Raw genomic sequence first — 17,839 nt, 5'->3', positions numbered from 1 at the left:
TCGTTTATCTTTAAGTATAGCAACTCCCCTAATAGGTTGGCAATATGATGAACTGATGATAACTTCGTATCCTAAATGGTTAAGTAGTTTTCTATCCTTTCCTGTGATGTGTGTCTCGGACAGAAGAGCTACATGTGAGTTGTGTAATTTTAATTCTTCTTTTATCAGCATTCGTTTATTCTTGCTATTTAGCCCAGCAACGTTCCAGGCTAGGCATTTTATTTCATACATCTATATGTTGACTTAACCCAAAAAAAGAAAAGGAAATAAAGCTTTACTATCGAGGTTTATCTTATATTTATCAAAGCATTGACTTAGTCTCCTGTATTGTGTACTAATAGTTTCTTTAGAAAAGGTTCCAATATCATTGTTTAGTTCCACCCCCTCAGCCTGCAAACTTTTTTTTCCTTTTATTTTACCTCCCCCACCCACAACCCCCCAGAGTGCGGAGAACACCCCCCCACCACCCCCCACCCCCCTAGCTCTTACCCCAGCCGGGGTAGAGCCAGCCCTCAGCATCTGCTGCCGCTGGATGGGCAACTGGTTGGCAGCTCTACACCAAAGCCCTCCCCCTCTCTGCGCTTAGACAATCCATAATCTATATGTCCACCGAAAATAAAAATAAAAAAGTAAACTAGTATTAATCTTGAGTGATGTAAACACACTAACTAAGCAAATTTATAGCAAATTTATAGACATAAACACTAGAGAGAAAAAAAGGGAGCTTCTAGCAAAAAGAGAAAAAAAGTTCTCTTGCGGTGTCTCTGCTGTTGTACTTAGGTCTTCGTTTTGGAGTTAGTCTTGCTTGAGCCAGCATCAGTGTCAACTAGATATGCTTCTGCTTCTTTTCTGTCCGTAAAAAAGTGGGTGCGGCCCCCTTTTGTTACCTTTAGACGTGCTGGTTCCTGAAGGAATACTTGGGCACCGCTTGCCTTAATGGGATCTATCAGCTTGCGTAGCGACCATCGCCTATCCATGGTTTCTTTGCTAAGATCAGAGCGGACAAAAATCGAGATTGCACCAATAGTTACCGGGGTGTTAGGACGAGCTCTCTGCCAGATTGCTTGGCGGAGTAGAAAGTTGCCAAAATAAGCCAAGAAGGGGCGGGGGAACTGGCCCCCTCTGTTTCTCTGTATTATAGGAATACGGTGCGCTCTCTGGATTTGTGAGTCCCAGTCCCAGTCCGCCAGATCAGGGAAAGCTTTCTGAAGAAGCCCCACTAGATAGGCCCTCGGGTCAGATCCCTCTGTTCCTTCAGGTATGCCGAAAATTCTAAGATTCGAACGTCTCTGTCTGTTCTCCAAGTCCTCCACTTTTTGCTGTAGAGTCGCAATCTGTGTTTCGTGTTTATCGAATGAGGATGCATTTCTGGAGCTTATTTCTTCCACATCAGCAACTCTTTGCTGTAATTCCGCCATATCTTGTGAGATTCCTCCAAATTTCCCAGTCAGTTCTTGTAGAGTTGTCTGTACTTTGTTATTGTCTTCTCTTAATTGTAAATAATGTTCTTGAGCCTCAGTCCGTTGATTGCTTAATAGCTGAAGTATGATATCCAGCGGAGAGGCGTCGTTTGAGTCTCGTAAATTTTGTTCCTCTTCAGGTGTAGTCATGAAAGCTGTTATATGACTATAATTCTCCGAGTTGTTACGAGACCGTGTAGATTCATGAGAGAGGCTCACAGTAGATATGGGAAGAGCAGCATTCTCTGTTGTATTTATATTTGTTACAGCTAAAGAGCATGTTTGTGGCTCAGATATCTCTCTCTCTGCAGCGGGAGTATCTATAGTAGGGTCTTGCGGTTCAAGCAGCATTGTTATAGGCATTTGTTCAGAGATAGTATCTGAAGCATAGTTAGATGCTGTGTTAGATAAGTTGGGTAGAGCAGTTGAGGGATCACTTTTCCCGTTGTTGGCGTCATCATTATTAGTATCATCGTTATTAGTGTCGTTGATATTCCCTTGTGTAGCCTTTGAGGATAAATCTGTTAGGCTTGCTCCAGAGAGTCTTTGAGTCATATTTTTAGCTAGCCCCTTTGTCACCATCCATCTTATTAGCGGGCTTTTGTCTTGTAGAGTTTTTGTCAAAGTCAGGCAGTTATTTATCACAGAGCTGTTTAGCGATAAGCTAGGTTTAATATTTCTTTTTTTTGTCTTGGATTTGTTTCTTTGTGTACGTCCTTTCTTGGCTTTTGATTTTATGCCTTTATCAACATTGTTCTCTTTCTCCCCTAGCTCATCTTCCGTTTCGGCATCACAGTCTTCAAAAGAGCTTAGTTCAGTGATATCTGTCTGTTCTGCTGACAAGTCTTTCACTGGCCCACCTTCTGATAAGTCTATTATAGGAGCCATAGCCATATCTCCTTTATTAGTACTGGCTATTAAACCTGTTAAGCCTGTTAGTTCTGCATCTGCCCCACCAATGTCACTTTGAGTATCTGTGCCTGAGTTAGAGCTTGACTTCCTTGATGTTTCAGTTTCTGTTTCTGTTACTAATTCTGTTACTTTGGCTATCGCTATATCTTGGACCCCATTTGAAATATCCACCAAAGTTTCTTTGTCTGTCCTTGCTATTGTCATTATATCATTTTTAGCGTCATTTTTTGCTGCAGTTTTAGCAACCACCTCCTCCAGATGCCCAGTTTTTTCCCCCGTTGTAGCCAAAGAAATGTTAGAAATATTATTCTTTTTCAGTACCTGTTTTGTGGTGCTGTAGTCCTCCAGTCGTTGAGCTCCCACCGTGCCTGAATCCTCAATCCTCTCTGTGCATTCTGTAAGAGCAGGAAGTTTCGTTTTTTTCTTTTTTTCCCCCTCCTTGCTAACAGCTAAGGCATTTGGCATAGTTGTGGCTGCAAGCCCTTTCCGAGGTGTACTGGCTGGCATCGACTGTGGGGACAATGGAGTGGTAGGTGCCTTTCCAGCTGTCAGGCTAGACGAGCCGCTAGAAGAGCCGCTCTGTGGTTGTACAGGTAAATGAGGAGAAGGTGGCAATTTACTTGCTGTATTTTTACTGTTCCTTGTAGTCCTAGGAGGGTGCTTTGGTGACATTCTTCCTCCTTGTTTCAAAGAATTCGTAAGCTTGTGGCTCCAGCTACTCAAGTGTGCTAGTCCCGATGAGTGGAGCCCAGAGCCTCTGAGCCGGTCAAAAATCGCCTGCCAGAGGGTCGTGGTTTTGGCAACAAAGTAGAACATCTATGTTAAATTAAATTACACTCCTCTGGTAGTGTATCACGTTTCTAATCTCCACAGGTAAAAAAGATATCAGCACGCCATCGCCATTGCCGTATCTTTTCACGGTGTAGCATAAGAGCAATTATTCGAATCGGCGTCCACGTCCGCGTTCAATCACTGGGTGACCACTGCTGCTCTCAGGTATGTCAGCCTTGCACTCATTGCTTGGAAGCCGACTCCGCTTTTCTCTTATGGCCGCCAGCTGCTTTTCTCTTTTCAGCCGCCAGCCGCCAGCAGTACAACAGTACAACGAAAAATAGAAACCCTCGCACTCGCACCCGTGCTTGATGGCGGGTTTTCAGCTCCGTAGCTTTTCTCTTTTCTCTTTTCAGCCGCCAGCAGTGCAACGTGGCATAGAATCCCTCGCACTTGCAACCGTGCTTGATGCCGGGTTCTCAGCTCCGTAACTGCCTACCTCACTTTCATTGTATCAGTGCGAGGAAGCCGACTCTGCTCCTTCTTTTTCAGCAATCGGCACTCCCGGTTTACAGCTCCGTATTTTTTAAATCAGCCTCGGTGAATTTCGCATCTCGCATGCGAAGAGAGGGTAGACTCAGGCGAGCTGCTGGCGTAGATCCTCACTCCGCCATCTTGGATCATCGAGCATTTATCATTTCAAGAACTATCAAAAGTAATACATCTTTTTAAACACTCAAGTTATCAAGTTGTTATTCCAGGACATACAAGAGGACATCAAAGAGCATTTTCACCTATTCAGCAAATTCTTACATCTCTTGATCACACATCATTATCAATCTTTTCCAATTCCTTAAAGCAGGCCAGATCTACCTGTGCCTAAAAAGAAAAACCTCAATATGAACATCCAAGCACATTACATATCTAAAACGAACTTATCATGGATAGGAAAAGCCTTTGAGTGGTGTGTGAGAATACCCCTAACAAAATAAATCCTCAAAAGCATCTACTATCTGACAAGCAATACAATTTTAGAGCTTGATTCAGTGCAGAGTTCTTGGTTGACATCCAATGCATAACAGAAGAAGGTGAACACTACTAGTAACGCTTGGTTTATCATGAACGTTTGACACTATAAACCATCAGAAATGTATGAATTAGCTGGAATGAAGGATCTGATTCCCCAATCAAGTCCTTTATTGGTACTCCATTTATCTCTTTCAATATTGCTAATTAATCCAAATTGGAAAGCACTCATCTTCTATTACACCCATAAATTGTGGCGCTCCTCAAGCATCCATAATAGCACAATAAATATCCAATCTCTATTTGCAAAATCTTTCCAAATTACTAATCAGATCAGGAGTCAAATTCTACCAGTATGCCGACTGCATATGATTATATATCAAGACATCTTTTATCGTTGACATTACCACACATATGAAAATCCATCATTTGATATACAATTACTTTCTCCATCCAAATCCCCCCAAAATTTCATTCATCCTTCTCGCCACCAAAAATAGGGACAAATGCAATTATGTCCATTCATCTCTGTCCCTGGTGTCTTACTTTCATGCTGACATTCACCTGTCTTCTTATAATACATCAAAAAATGAGGCAAACCCGCAAAATGTGTTTCTTACATTCAATAACGAAAATCAAACACCTCCTGAGAAAAGAGGTCTAGCAAAACGCAAAATCCCCATGCGTTTCCATAGACTTTTTTAGGCAGCACTACTGCAAAAACTGCTGAACCGAATTACACCAAATTTGGCAGGTAGCCAGATCTGGATCTAGAAAGAGTGCCTTTTGTTATTTGGTGTAAATCTGTTCAGTAATTTCAGAGAAATTAGGGATCAAAAATATTTGTATATCTAGATGGTTGTGTTCGAACCCAGCTAAAAAAATAGAGCGTTCTGATTGGCCTAATGGGCTTTTTTCTCTTGGGCGAACTGGTTCCTGTGGGAAAAAGGTTCCTGCGAGAGAAGTGTTCTGATTGGCTGGTCGCAACATGAGAGAAAATGTTGCAGACAGTCATTACAGGACACTGGGATTTAGTCACCTTTCATGAATTTGTTTGGAAAAAAATATATAAGGGGGCATGGTGGGGATGCATTCACACCTAGCACTTGTGGTGGGGTCCCGTGAGGACCCCCAGGAGCAAAATTTAAAAAAAGTGTTGTGGTGTGCATTCCCTTACTTCTTCACTTCTTTTGTATTTCATATTGTTCCCTCTTTTATATGTTTGAGGTTTAAAACCTAGTATCTCATTTGTTCTTTGACGTATGTCATAGTAGCTCTAACTCTTTGTATTTGTTCTGTATGACAGTTGCTGGTGATAACCTGTGCCCTCAGGACATTGATACTTTGTGTTCAATTAAACTTCCAGACAAAGACTTTGCATGTCCCCACACCCCTCTTTACAAGTGTTTTTGTGGAAAAAAATGGCCTTACAATTTTTTTTAAACTTTTATATTAACCCTGGGGTGGATCAGATCCTGGGGACAAATACATGCATTGTTTGTGGAAGAGTGGGTGTGCTGGCCCCGTCCCTGAGTCAATTTCTGCCCTGAGAACCCCATACTCTGGGACCCATCATTTAGATCACAGCCCTCTTCCCTAAGCGTGTAAAGACCCCGGGACCATATACTCAGGGGCCAAAACATAAAGATGGGTCCCCCAGGCCTGTAAAGGCCTCGGAGACCCATCCCCAGGATGGACCACATATTAAAGGGGAGAGGGGTATGTGGCCCTGAGTTAAGGGTCTAGTAGCCCACTCCAAGGGCACAGTAGGGTCTCTGCCCGTGCTCTTGCAGGCAAGGAGACTCAGATTGCTGCTGCCAAGCTGGAGCAATGAAAAGAAATGCTACCGCCGTGAGGAAGAAATAGCAGCTCCTGAGACACCCAGAATACATGCATGTGGGGTGCAGGGGGAGTCACGGGGACCCTGAGGCTTCCCCCGCGGCTCCCAAAAGTGTGTGCTGGAGATATCAGGACACCCATAAAAGGCCCTAGGAGATGAGATCCCTTGGCCTTGGCCTCGGGAAAGGGGCCAGTACAACCAGCTCCCCTTAAAAAAGAAAGGTCCCAAGGGATGGGGCTTCAGGGGCCCCAAGTGGATTGGGAAGTGGTGCTGTGTCCCCCTAATCTAACTAAAAATAAAGGCTCCATGGTTGGGCTACATGCCCCCCTCTCTTTAATTAAACAAAAGGCTATTGGGGATGGGGTCTCAGGTTACAAATGTGGTTCAGGGAGGGGGATCAGAACGCTCCCCTCCCCTTAATAAAAGAAAGGCCCCAGGGGATACAGTCCCTGGGGCTGGAAGTGGCTGGGGGGGGGCTGGGGTTGCAAGCCCTCCTCCCCTATTAAAAAAATTAGGCCCAAGAGGAACGGGTCCTTGGCCGATATAGACTAGAGGAGGGGAGTGTAGCCCTGTTCCCCCATTCATTTAAATAAAAGGATGTGTTTTTTGTGGGCACCGGCACACCAATAAATGAATGGCAGGAGCCTCTAATTCATTATCTACTGCTCTTTCTAAGACCATCCCACAATACCTTGCAAGGACTTTTTTTTAAGCTTGGTGTTTCCTCTAAAATAGGAAAGGGCGCCACCAAGCCTTTTTTATGTTGTGAGAGTGCTGGAGCCCCCCAGCAACATAAAAAAACAGCATGCCTCCTGGGTCTTTAAAGCTGTGACCCCAGAGCTTGCTATATTTTTTAACTAATTCCTAGCTGGAGCTCTCTGCTCTTCAGCTGGAGTGCAAGGCCACCTTGTAGTTGTTTTTATCATCACATTTTGTGGGCTCAGACACATGTTGTTTTTTTATTTTATTCAATATGACTCTAAGTCTTTTTTTTAACCATTTTTATCCCACAAAATGCAATAACAAAAATAATGTTAAAAGAAAGATTCACAGACTTTATTGAACATTTTCATGATATTCAGGGTTATTAAAAATTGTACTGTATGAATTACTGAAATATAGGCTAGATTAAAGATGTTGGGGATTTTCGGGGAAAGATGATAATAAGCTCACTTTTTATATTTTGATGTTGGTACTCTTTGCCAAAGTCAGTAAGTTTACCTGAGTGCATCTAGGACCTGTGAGACCAACTGTACCATGCACATGGTAGAGTGCTGTGCGTGGCTTGGGGTAAGCTGCTTGCAAAGAGTTAGATGCAACCAGCCTCACACCACCCATACGCAAAGGACATGTGCTGCAGGGGTTAGCTGCCCACGAGCGGTTGGATGCTGGGCCTGCAGGCTGGCCTTTAGCCATGCATGGCTTCAAGTTGGCTTTACATATGTTAAAAGAATATTAATTTAGGTTTAAGAAAAAAACTAGAAATTCACTAAAAAACAGATTAAAGTTACAGACCATTATAGTTATGTGAAAATGTCAGAGACAACATAATATTGTAAACAAAAAAAAAACACTGAAATTCACTCATTGAAGTTATCTCTAGTATTTCTAATAGCGATAACCCATGGCCTAAAGTAACTGTAACTCATGTGCTCACCATGCATAACATCAGTGATAACATCACTAAAACATTTGAAATTATATAATTGATGCCAAACCTATGAATGGTGGAGATACAAGGCACTATAAGGCCCTATTTAGTTCCAAGGGAAGGGAGGCCAAATCCCCCTCCTCCTCGAGCCTTATTAGATCCGTGGGGGCCATATCCCTAGTGGCTTTTTTAAAATGGGGATGTCTGCCTCCCTTCGTTGAGACTTATTAAGCCCTACGGATCCAGCCAGGGCTGTTTTTTTAAGGGGAGGAGGGACTCCCAGCCCCGTCCCCAAGCTTCATTAATCCTGAGGACTCATTTTAAGCCCATATTCCACAGCCTTTATTTAATTAAAGGAGAGTGGGTCTATGTGGCACAGATTTCAGAGCCTCATTAGGCCCTGGGGACTGCATCCCTTAGGGCCTTTTTTTTAAGGGGTGGGGGCCATTTGAGGAATCATCACGACATTTTCAAAACTAGTTTGCAGCTCACTTCAGCTGCTGTCTTGAAAGGTTCAGGTTGATCAATCAAGTGGGGGCTTAGAAATAGTGGGGAGTTCCAAAACATCTTTTCCCCATGTTAATTTCCATAGGAACTTTTGACATGCCTACAGCTTGAACTGCTGAACGTAGTTGCACCAAATTTGGCAGAAAGGCAGCTGCTGGTCCACAAAGCAACCATTTTGTAAATTGGTGTAAATCTATTCAGTAGTTGTGGGGTTATTTATATATTGTGACGCAAACCATCTGCTACCCCTTCCGATTTCATGTTGAGATCTGATTGGCTGCCAACACTTCAAACCAGGAAGTGTTTGCACCTTGGCCCGTTGGAGGGTCCCACAGTGACACTGCAGGGCCAAAAAGCATGTTTTTTTTATTTTCAGCAGGAACTGCAGATCTGGATGAAAAAAATTAAAATTTAAGCATGGACTCCCACGCAGTTCCCTGGTGGGCCTGGTCCTAGGGGTATTTTGGTAATAATGGATGGGGCTCACAGGCCCCCCCCCACCTGGGGCTTTCTATTGCCCCAAGGACCACCACCTCCTAAAGGCTTATTGATTTCAAAATGGGGGGTCTCTTGACCCACCACCTTTACGGGGTCACTTGCAACAAAGTAATTGGGGGTGCCTCTTGGACCCCATGCCCCTGGGACCACCACTTCCCTGGGCCTACTATATTTTTATGAGGGTCTTTACAAACCCTCCCCTGACTCCAGGGAACACCACCTCCCTGAGGTCAAAATTAATTTGTATTCAGGGCCTCATTGACCGCCAGGCCCAGAACACGACCTTCCTACGGCTGTCTTCTTTTAAAATAATTAGGAAGGGGGCCGTGCAATCACCTTCTCGGACCTTTCTCCACCCAGGGACTACCACCTCTCTGGGGCCGGTCCTACAGATTAGAATGGAGGGGGCATGCGTCCCCACTCCTGGAGGCATAGCTAACCCCGGGGACCACCACCACCCAGGGCCAGTTCCTGATATGCCCCGGGGTGCCCACTGGACATAGCTGTTTGCTGTGGCTTGGCTTGGAGACAGCTTTACCGCTTCCCCCAAGCCGCAGACAATGCTGCACCTCCAACAAGGATTAAAAATAAAATTGAAAATGCTCTTGCGTACTGGAAGCAGAGCAAAATTGCTTTCACCCACAGGGGGCTGCCTTTTTAGCAGCTCCCTGTGTGTGAAAGCAATGCCAGCTCCCACAGGATGCGGGGAGCCAGCAGTGACCAAGGGGACCTTTAGGCTCCCCCCATGGTCCACAGCAATTGTGAGTGGGTCCCTGGATGGGACTAGGACAATCAGAGTAGAGGCCGGGCCCCAGACATGGGGTCCCCAGGGCCGACAGCAGCCCAGGAGGCAAGGCACTTGGCCCCCTCACTTTTATTAAAAAAATACGGTCTGGGCCCTGTGGGATGGGGTCCTCACGGACAAAATTGGCCCAGGAAAAGGGGGGCCTCGTACACCCGATCGCATAATTTATCAACTTTTTTTTTTAAAGCCAGGCAGGCAAGTAGATGGATGCCCTTTCCCCACCACTCTGCAAACACACCTTGTGGCACACAACTCTTTAGTGGATAAAGACCCCTTGGCTGTAGAGGGTCCTTGGGGGTCAACAACTCATCCTGTTACCTCCAGTAAGCCCCAAACAGGGAGATTGCTTGGAGAACCGGGCCTTATGGACCCAGCGGCGCAGGGCACGCCTAATATCTCCGGGTTCACCTGCCTTGGCAGACAGAGACACGAGACACTCTGTTAGGCATAGAAAATTAGGTTTATTAGCTGCAGCTAAGCACAGTGGTCCTAGAAGTACACCAGTGGTAAATTCTCAGGAGACTGCCACTTAATTCCGTGGCTCACAATCTCTTATAAGTCGTATGTTTACAACGCCCACTCCCAAAACATACAAAACTGACAAATAGGAATAGTTAGAAAACAAGCTATCGAATGTCCAAAACACACCCTTCCTTCAGACCCCGTGTGCTCTCCTCCCCTCAAGTTAATCAACACTAGTGCCCGTAACTCAATTTGCAGGTGGTAGAACATGTTTGAATGCATCAAAGGATAGTTTATGTAACAAGAGAATACACGAAGAGAATAGCGAAGGCCAGTCAAATAAGATAAAGTCAGGAACAATAGTGAGAGCCAAACAGTCAGTCGAGACAGGGATCAATCAGCCTAGACATGGATTAGTGGACTCGGCCAGACCCTGACATCGGTTTCGTAAACAAGGGCAGGGGGTTTACTTGACACGAAGGACACGTAGACAGCTGAAAATACAAAAACACCGTGTTCGCTGTGCTGGCTGAGTGAGGCAACACAAAATGGCGGCTGGACACAAAATGGCGGCTAGATACGAAGCAGAGTCAAAAACTACGTAACCTCACGTGAGAGGTGATCGGCCCGCCTCCTTTCTCCATCACTCTGCAGTTGGACCTCCTGGCGCACTACTGGTTTAGGGACGAATGCCCCATGGATGCCAAGTTTCCTTGGGGGCCAGGAACCCCTTCTGTTACTTCTTGTAAGTCCCACAAACCAGGATTACTATGAGGTCTTTAGAAGCCATGCCCCCTTTTGCCACCACTCTACAAACATGGAGGAGGTGGCTCAATGGTTAGAGCGGCAGACCCTGATGCAGAGTTCTGGCCAGGGACCAGGGTTCGATTCCTGCCTCGGCGGGGTCTCGGGCTCAATTTCCTCGGACCTGTTAATTCTCGCCTCGGTGCCTATTCTAATCACGGGCCCCACGCTGCAACTCTGGGCAATAGCTTGCTTAGCCTCCACACCGGCCCCAACAGTGCTAAGGATGCCTGGCTTCACCCTGGGGGTGCCCAGGAGTGGACACTTCACAGGGAAAGCCAGGAGGGGTTCCACAGCGGTATGAGTATCAGCGCCAGGAAGCCGAATAGGCCACACCGCAAGGTGACCGTCTGGTGACAGTGCGCTCTATAAGTACCATGACATTTACATTTACATTTACATGTCTCCTGGTGCACTACTGGTTGGGGGATGAAGTGCACTTTACTCCCGAGGGTCCTTTTGGGACAAATATCCCTACTGTTACCTCCAGTAACTACCACACAGCAGGATTGCTGAGACGTTGTCATAGTCCACACCTTCTTTCTCCATTACTCTGCAAACATGCCTCCTAGTGCACTACTAGTTGGGGAATTAAGTCCCGTTGGCTTTTGAGGGTCCTTGAGGGCCAACTACCCATCCTGTTACCTTCAGCAAGTCCTACACAACAGGATTGCTGAGAGGTTGTTGGAAGCCATGTCCCTTTCACCACCACCCTGCAAATGCACCTCCTAGTGCACAGTTGGTTGGGAGATGAACTCCTCTTGTCTGCAGAGGGTCCTTGGGGCCAACTACCCCTCCTGTTAGCACCAGTAAGCCCCAAACAGCAAGAATGCTGCAAGGTCTTCGGAGGCCATGTCCCCTTTCTCCACCACTGTGCAAATGCATCTCCTGCACACTACTGGTTGAGGGATGAAGTCATCTTGGATGCTGAGGGACTTTGGGGGCCAACTACCCAACCTGTTACCTCCTGTAAGTCACAAACAGCAGGATTCCTGAGAACTGGTTGAAGGTCTGACTCCTTTCTCTCCCACTGTGTAAACGCAACTGCTAGTTAAAAAATAATAGAAATGCCCTTAAAATAACCCAAAGGTTACAGGGATGTTTAAGTTAGGTAATGGAATTTAAAAACCATTGGAAATTCACTGTAAAAAACAAAGGGTACATGGGTTTTATGGTTAGACAAAATAGAGTTAAAAAAATATTAGAAATTCTCTGAAAAAAACAAAGCTTATAGTGACATTATAGTTAGCCTCAGATTTCACTCATACAAAACCAGTGAAATTCAGCATTTATAGTTACCTGAGCTAAATATATCTTACGCCCCAGTGATGCACTGCTTATGACCTCACATATTGCATATCTCATGACTTTGTCAGTGACATCACTGATGACATCACCGATGACATCTCAAATTACTTCACTGATGATATCATCCACAGAACTACACACAAACCCACTCACAACCCCATACAACCTCTCTTATACCCACTCACATACCCACACAAGCACGCATACCCAGTCAATCGCCCATACAGCTTCTCAACACAGTCACTCACACACCCATACAAGCACTCACTCACATACCCACACAATCACTTACATACCCATTCACACATCAATACAAGTACTCACTCATCCGCTCACTCGTCCATACAGCCATTTATACAGTAAATTACTCTTCAATACAGCCACTCACACACCAAACACCCACCAATACAGCCACTTTCACACCAAGTAACTTACACATACAGCCACTCACACCACCACTCACTCACCCATTCAGCCACTGACACATTCACTCACTCAGCAATACAGCCCCTCACACAGCATCTCACTCACCCACACAGCTACTCACACACCCACTTATACATTCATACAGCCACTTACAAACAATGCACACAAGTATACATACAGTCATTCAACCACTGACATATATGTTAGAAGTAGTATCACTCAGTAGTAGTGGATCTACTATACTAATGTAACTTTTGGACAAAATTATTATATATGTTTAATACCCATAAATTTGAGTGATGTAATATGTGAGGTCATGAGCAGTGCATTATGGGGGAGTATGTTAAAATTAGCTCAGGTAAGTATAACTGCTGAATTTCACTGGTTTTGTACGATTTAAAACGGAGTCTGACTATAACGTCCCTGTAGCCTTTTTTTTAGTGAACTTCTAAGTGTTTTTCAATTATATTTCCTAACTATAACATGCCTGAAATATTTGTTTTTTTAAGCGAATCTATATATAGATATATCTGCAACCACTGTAATGGGCATGTACTTTGCCCCCAGTAAATAGTATTTTTTAACTAACATTTTCACTTACCTATAACATCAGTTTACCCTTTGAATTTTTGTGTGACTTGTTAGCGCTTTTAAAATGTATAATATTTTATTCCGTGGCCTGACTTTAACCAATAATCATTTAAAACGATAACCACAGATTAAAAATCACCATTATTTCCAATGCAACCCAAAATCACATTTAAATGTAATCACTAACAATACATACATTGCACTATTAATCAACAAACTAGACAATGAAGAATGTCAAGTTAAAATAACCCAACATGTCTTTCTTTTATACAACGTTGCGCACATAATGCAGCCATAGAACCTACTATGATCTCTGCACACCAGAGCTACAGAGCTAAAGTTGTAGCTACATTGTGATTTGAATACTGAATAAACCTCATCTGTGGTCTTGAATTCTATACTCCAGGAGACTTATGGGTAGTATTTGAAAATACCCATGTGGGCTTCTGCAATTCCTGCAGTAAAGAACCACTTTACTTCATTGATGGTGCCCCTGCCTCGTCTTAGGGCACTGCAGAGGGCACACAAAATCTAAATATGCCCGTGCGGGGTATATGGGGTTCTCCCTGGCCCAAAGCAGTTAATATTAGACTAGAAGGAGAAGCCCGATGTTCTCCGTCACTATTATGCAGTACCCCATGTGATTTTCTTCCTGCTTTTTTTTTAGATTCATGTGCAGGATAAGGTAGGAGGGCAGCGTAGGGACACCATAACACAGCTCCTCAAATGGATCTCGTCTTGCATGCGCACCTCTGGTGCGGTGCCCGGGAGCTGCCAATTTCATTTGATATATATATATTAATTGCAAGATTTCTGAAAGGTGATCATCAAGAAAGCGTGAAATCTTTTTAGGTAGCATTGTGCTTTATTCACAAGAAGTGTTGAATAATCTGCGCATCATAGACATCTCTGCAGTCATATGTAATTCTATCCTGTATATTCTATCTATCTTCTGTAAATATTGCATACCTTTTGATGGATTCACACTTGTGGAAATCAATGCATATTGCAGATTTTCATGCATACTCTTTTTCCTCCAGATGTTCTATGCCAGATTTACCCTCACTGCAGCAGCAATATACATATGTATCAGGGACAGCTCCTCCATTATAGCGGAGGGGTGTCATATCAATGGAATGCCCCCAGAGAACGAAATATAAGATGGTAATGAAGTAAATCATTATCATTTTATTTTTTGTAATCCCGTCCATAACGGAGTGTCAGGATGGGGGCGAGGCCAATGCTGAATGACAGCAGCAGCAGGGAGGAGGGTGGGCTGACTTTTGAACTTGTTTAGAGTTTGCATGCCTCTTTGGCCGGTCGTCTTGCAACAGCCAACCAGACATGCTCACTTTAAACCTCTTTAACCCATCTGTCTTAAGACAGCTGTTTTAGGAAAGCAAAAGCCTCCAGTTCTATTGTCAACGCTAATATAGGCCACTCCCACCAATCCTGGTGCAGATGTGCCGCTGTGAGAGTAGCACCAGGATTGGTTAAGAGAGTTAGCTGGGGCCCTGGAGTGACATCGGAAGAAGACCGGAGCGAGGACAAGGCAACAGTAACCACTGTATCTACATTTTATTTACTTTATTGTTTTGATCTTATGAAGCCACACACCTAACATCTTTTTTGCCTGCCCCTCCACTTTCGGATGTTGGCGCCACCACTAAAGTGTTATTTTTTGTATTTTGTTTTCTCCTCAGTGACAATATATTCCCCTTTGTAAATATTAGTGTTTTTCTCCCTATTCCGTAAATGCCTATTGTCAAATAATAATAATATCCATTCTATGGTCGGAAGGATCATGGAAAATGTTAAGAAATACCTAAAATAGAATTTGTTTTTGGTACTTATGTGCGTTTCGAGTTTTCTCCTTTAATTCCAATTTTCTGTCCTTTAACCTAACTTAATTCAGTCAGAAAATGTGCCATAACACTGGTATTCATGCCATATTAAGTCCATATACAGGAGTACATTTCAACATGCCATTTTTCTTTGAATCAAGATTTTGGAATCTATGTCTACATATTATAATATTTGGTTCATGTTTACCTTGAGTGGCCAAAAGCTTAATGAATCGGGCTCGTTGTAGTTATTATAAACATGTGACTGAATTAAATAACCTCATGTTTTTAAGATACACCCCATCACATATTATATTACATTTCCTTATGCAAACATTTCAGAGAGAAATTAAACGATCTTTCTTTTTTCTTCCTAGGCTGACAAATTGCAATCTGAAATACTGGACTTTTTTCAAAGGAAATGAAAGGAGTGTATTTTACTAAATAAATGATGAACGTTTGAAGAGCAACCTGTTACAATCAATTGTATGAAAACGCATTTAAGGTCACGAGTGTCTTGTGCTTTTGCTGGTTGTAGGGATATTCCCCATCTGGTGAACAAAATATGGTTATTTTCCAAGTGCGGTCGTAGATGCAAAGGAAGATCGGTTTTGGTGTAACTGCGTTTTCTTAATTGTTCATAATTAATATTCATGCATAAATTATCAGTTGATCAGTGTGAGCGTTTCAGAAAATATTAATTGCTTTACTTCTTACATCTGTCTCTTTCTAGAAATCTCCTCAGTGCCCTTCCAGCTGCAGTGAAATGTGTATAATGCCATTAAAGCAATAAGTGTCGACAAAAAGTTGCATTTCCTGCTGCTGCCAGTAAGTGATTCAGTGCAGAACTGGGAATGTTACTTCACCCGGATGTGCCTTTAACCCCACCTGTTGCATACTGGCTGGCTTACTGAGAGCAGAATGAAGAACTTTTAGTGCTTCGTTTAAGACCTGAACACTTCTTTGGATTACCCCGGTTTTGTTTACCCATTTACTCCTAATAGAGAATCCTCTTAATGAGGTCTTACATTTTCTTCCACACATCTGTGGATTTGTCATTACCACTCAACTCTAAATTAGGCCCACAGTTTGCCCACTCACTATGGATGGCATCAGATAAGATATCCGTTACTGAGAAGACCAAAGCTTCTTCTCGGCTAAAACCATGGCCAATGAGGCACATCCCCCAATACCAAGAAGACATATGTACATTTAGAATGAATTTCATTTTCATGGGTTCACTCAATCTTTACACTTTATAATGCAGTTGTAATTACATTTTGGAGTGTAAATAAATCTTCATAAGGGGAACAATGGATAGGGATTGATTTTTCCTAATATAATGATAATAATGAAATTGTTAGTTTAGTACTTAAGCTACAGTTTTGCCATTTCTGAGTACTGTAAATTACAAGTGAATCTTTTTTAAATTTGGTGGTATTTACTCTGTTAACCTTGAAAGGATGAAAACAGTGCATGGGTCCTGCCGATATATTATAACTCTATTTAAAACCCAGATTAAAATCAAATCTGCTAAACACATCAACGAAACGTGCATCTGTAGTATATACTGTGGTGGTATTGATTTAAATGTAATGAGCTGTCTATAATCAACGTAAAAGGAACATACTTGGCAACATATGCTACTTTTGACTGATTGAAATGTTTATGGTCACTAGTTTAGATTTGCAAGTTTGTTTTACATCTTTATGTAATATTGTGTTTACCACACTTGATTAAATCTACCAAACTAAGAAAATACTGTTTATGATAACGTAATAAATAATAAAGCTTTTAGATTATCGAATAAACTAATGATTCCTATAATCATCGTGTCCTGTAATATTAAATTGAACAATTGCCCAAATAGGTGTGAAAGTGAACATCTTGTAAGACCACTCGTCTAGGTACATGACAACGTGGGCTTGATCACTACATTAGGCAACTCAGATGTTTTTAAGGTCTCGCCTGACCTAGCGCATGTGCTGATCTGGCGAGACATTTAGTGAGGGCTCGAAAAATGCTACCATGGCCAGCCTGGCTAGCATAGAGCTACAGTGCATGTGCACGGGGGCGTGCTTCGGAGCCGAGGCACCAAATGGCAAACCTCGTCATACTCATTAAGCGCCCGAGATCACTTTGGCCCGCCATCACTTTAGCAGCGCCCCTTTGATGTTCTCGTTCAAAGAACATCAAACATCAAAGGACATGTATCACTTTCGCCCACGATCACTTTAGCAGCACCCCTTTGATGTTCATTTTCAAAGAACATCAAACGTCAAACATCAAAGAACATGTTGTTGTGTTAATGCTTTGCTGCGCCCGTTTCACTTTCAATGTGCTTTCTCTTTCCACAAACTCCATGTTTGTGTTCCTTTATTTTGAGATGCTTTTAGCGTTAATGTCGCACAAACACAACCACACACACACAACCACGACCACCACAACCACACACACAACCACACACACAACAAAACACCCACAGCCACACACACACAACCACACATGCAACCACACACACACACACAACCACACACACACATACACACAATCACACACACACAGCCACACACACAACCACACATGCAACCACACACACACACAACCACACACAACCACACACACAACCACACACACATACACAACCACACACTCAACCAAACCACACACACAACCACACACACAGACACATACACACAACCACAAAAACACACACAACCACACCAATCCACACAAACACACACACAACCACACATACAGCTGCACACAACCACACACACAACCACACAACCACACACACACAACCACACACACACAACCACACATACACACAACCACACAACCACACACAACCAATTACAGCCACACACACAACCCCACAGACACACATCCACACACAGAACTACACACAAACACAAACACACACACAACCAC

General features: G+C 43.4%; 1 protein-coding gene across 1 annotated transcript in view; it reads left to right on the top strand.

Annotated features, from left to right (window-relative positions):
* The window catches only part of LOC144827999 (fibrocystin-L-like), a 1,093,512-nt gene extending 1,076,780 nt beyond the window's left edge, over positions 1-16,732 (top strand). Inside the window, exon 81 of the mRNA XM_078686146.1 lies at positions 15,283-16,732. The gene's annotated coding sequence lies outside the window, so the exon portion shown is untranslated. The remainder of the gene's footprint in view (positions 1-15,282) is intronic.
* Positions 16,733-17,839: the final 1,107 nt, after the last annotated feature.

This window comes from Lissotriton helveticus, chromosome 4_1 (assembly GCF_964261635.1).
Source record: "Lissotriton helveticus chromosome 4_1, aLisHel1.1, whole genome shotgun sequence".
Taxonomy (NCBI): domain Eukaryota; kingdom Metazoa; phylum Chordata; class Amphibia; order Caudata; family Salamandridae; genus Lissotriton; species Lissotriton helveticus.
This window is presented reverse-complemented; position numbering and strand designations above follow the sequence as displayed.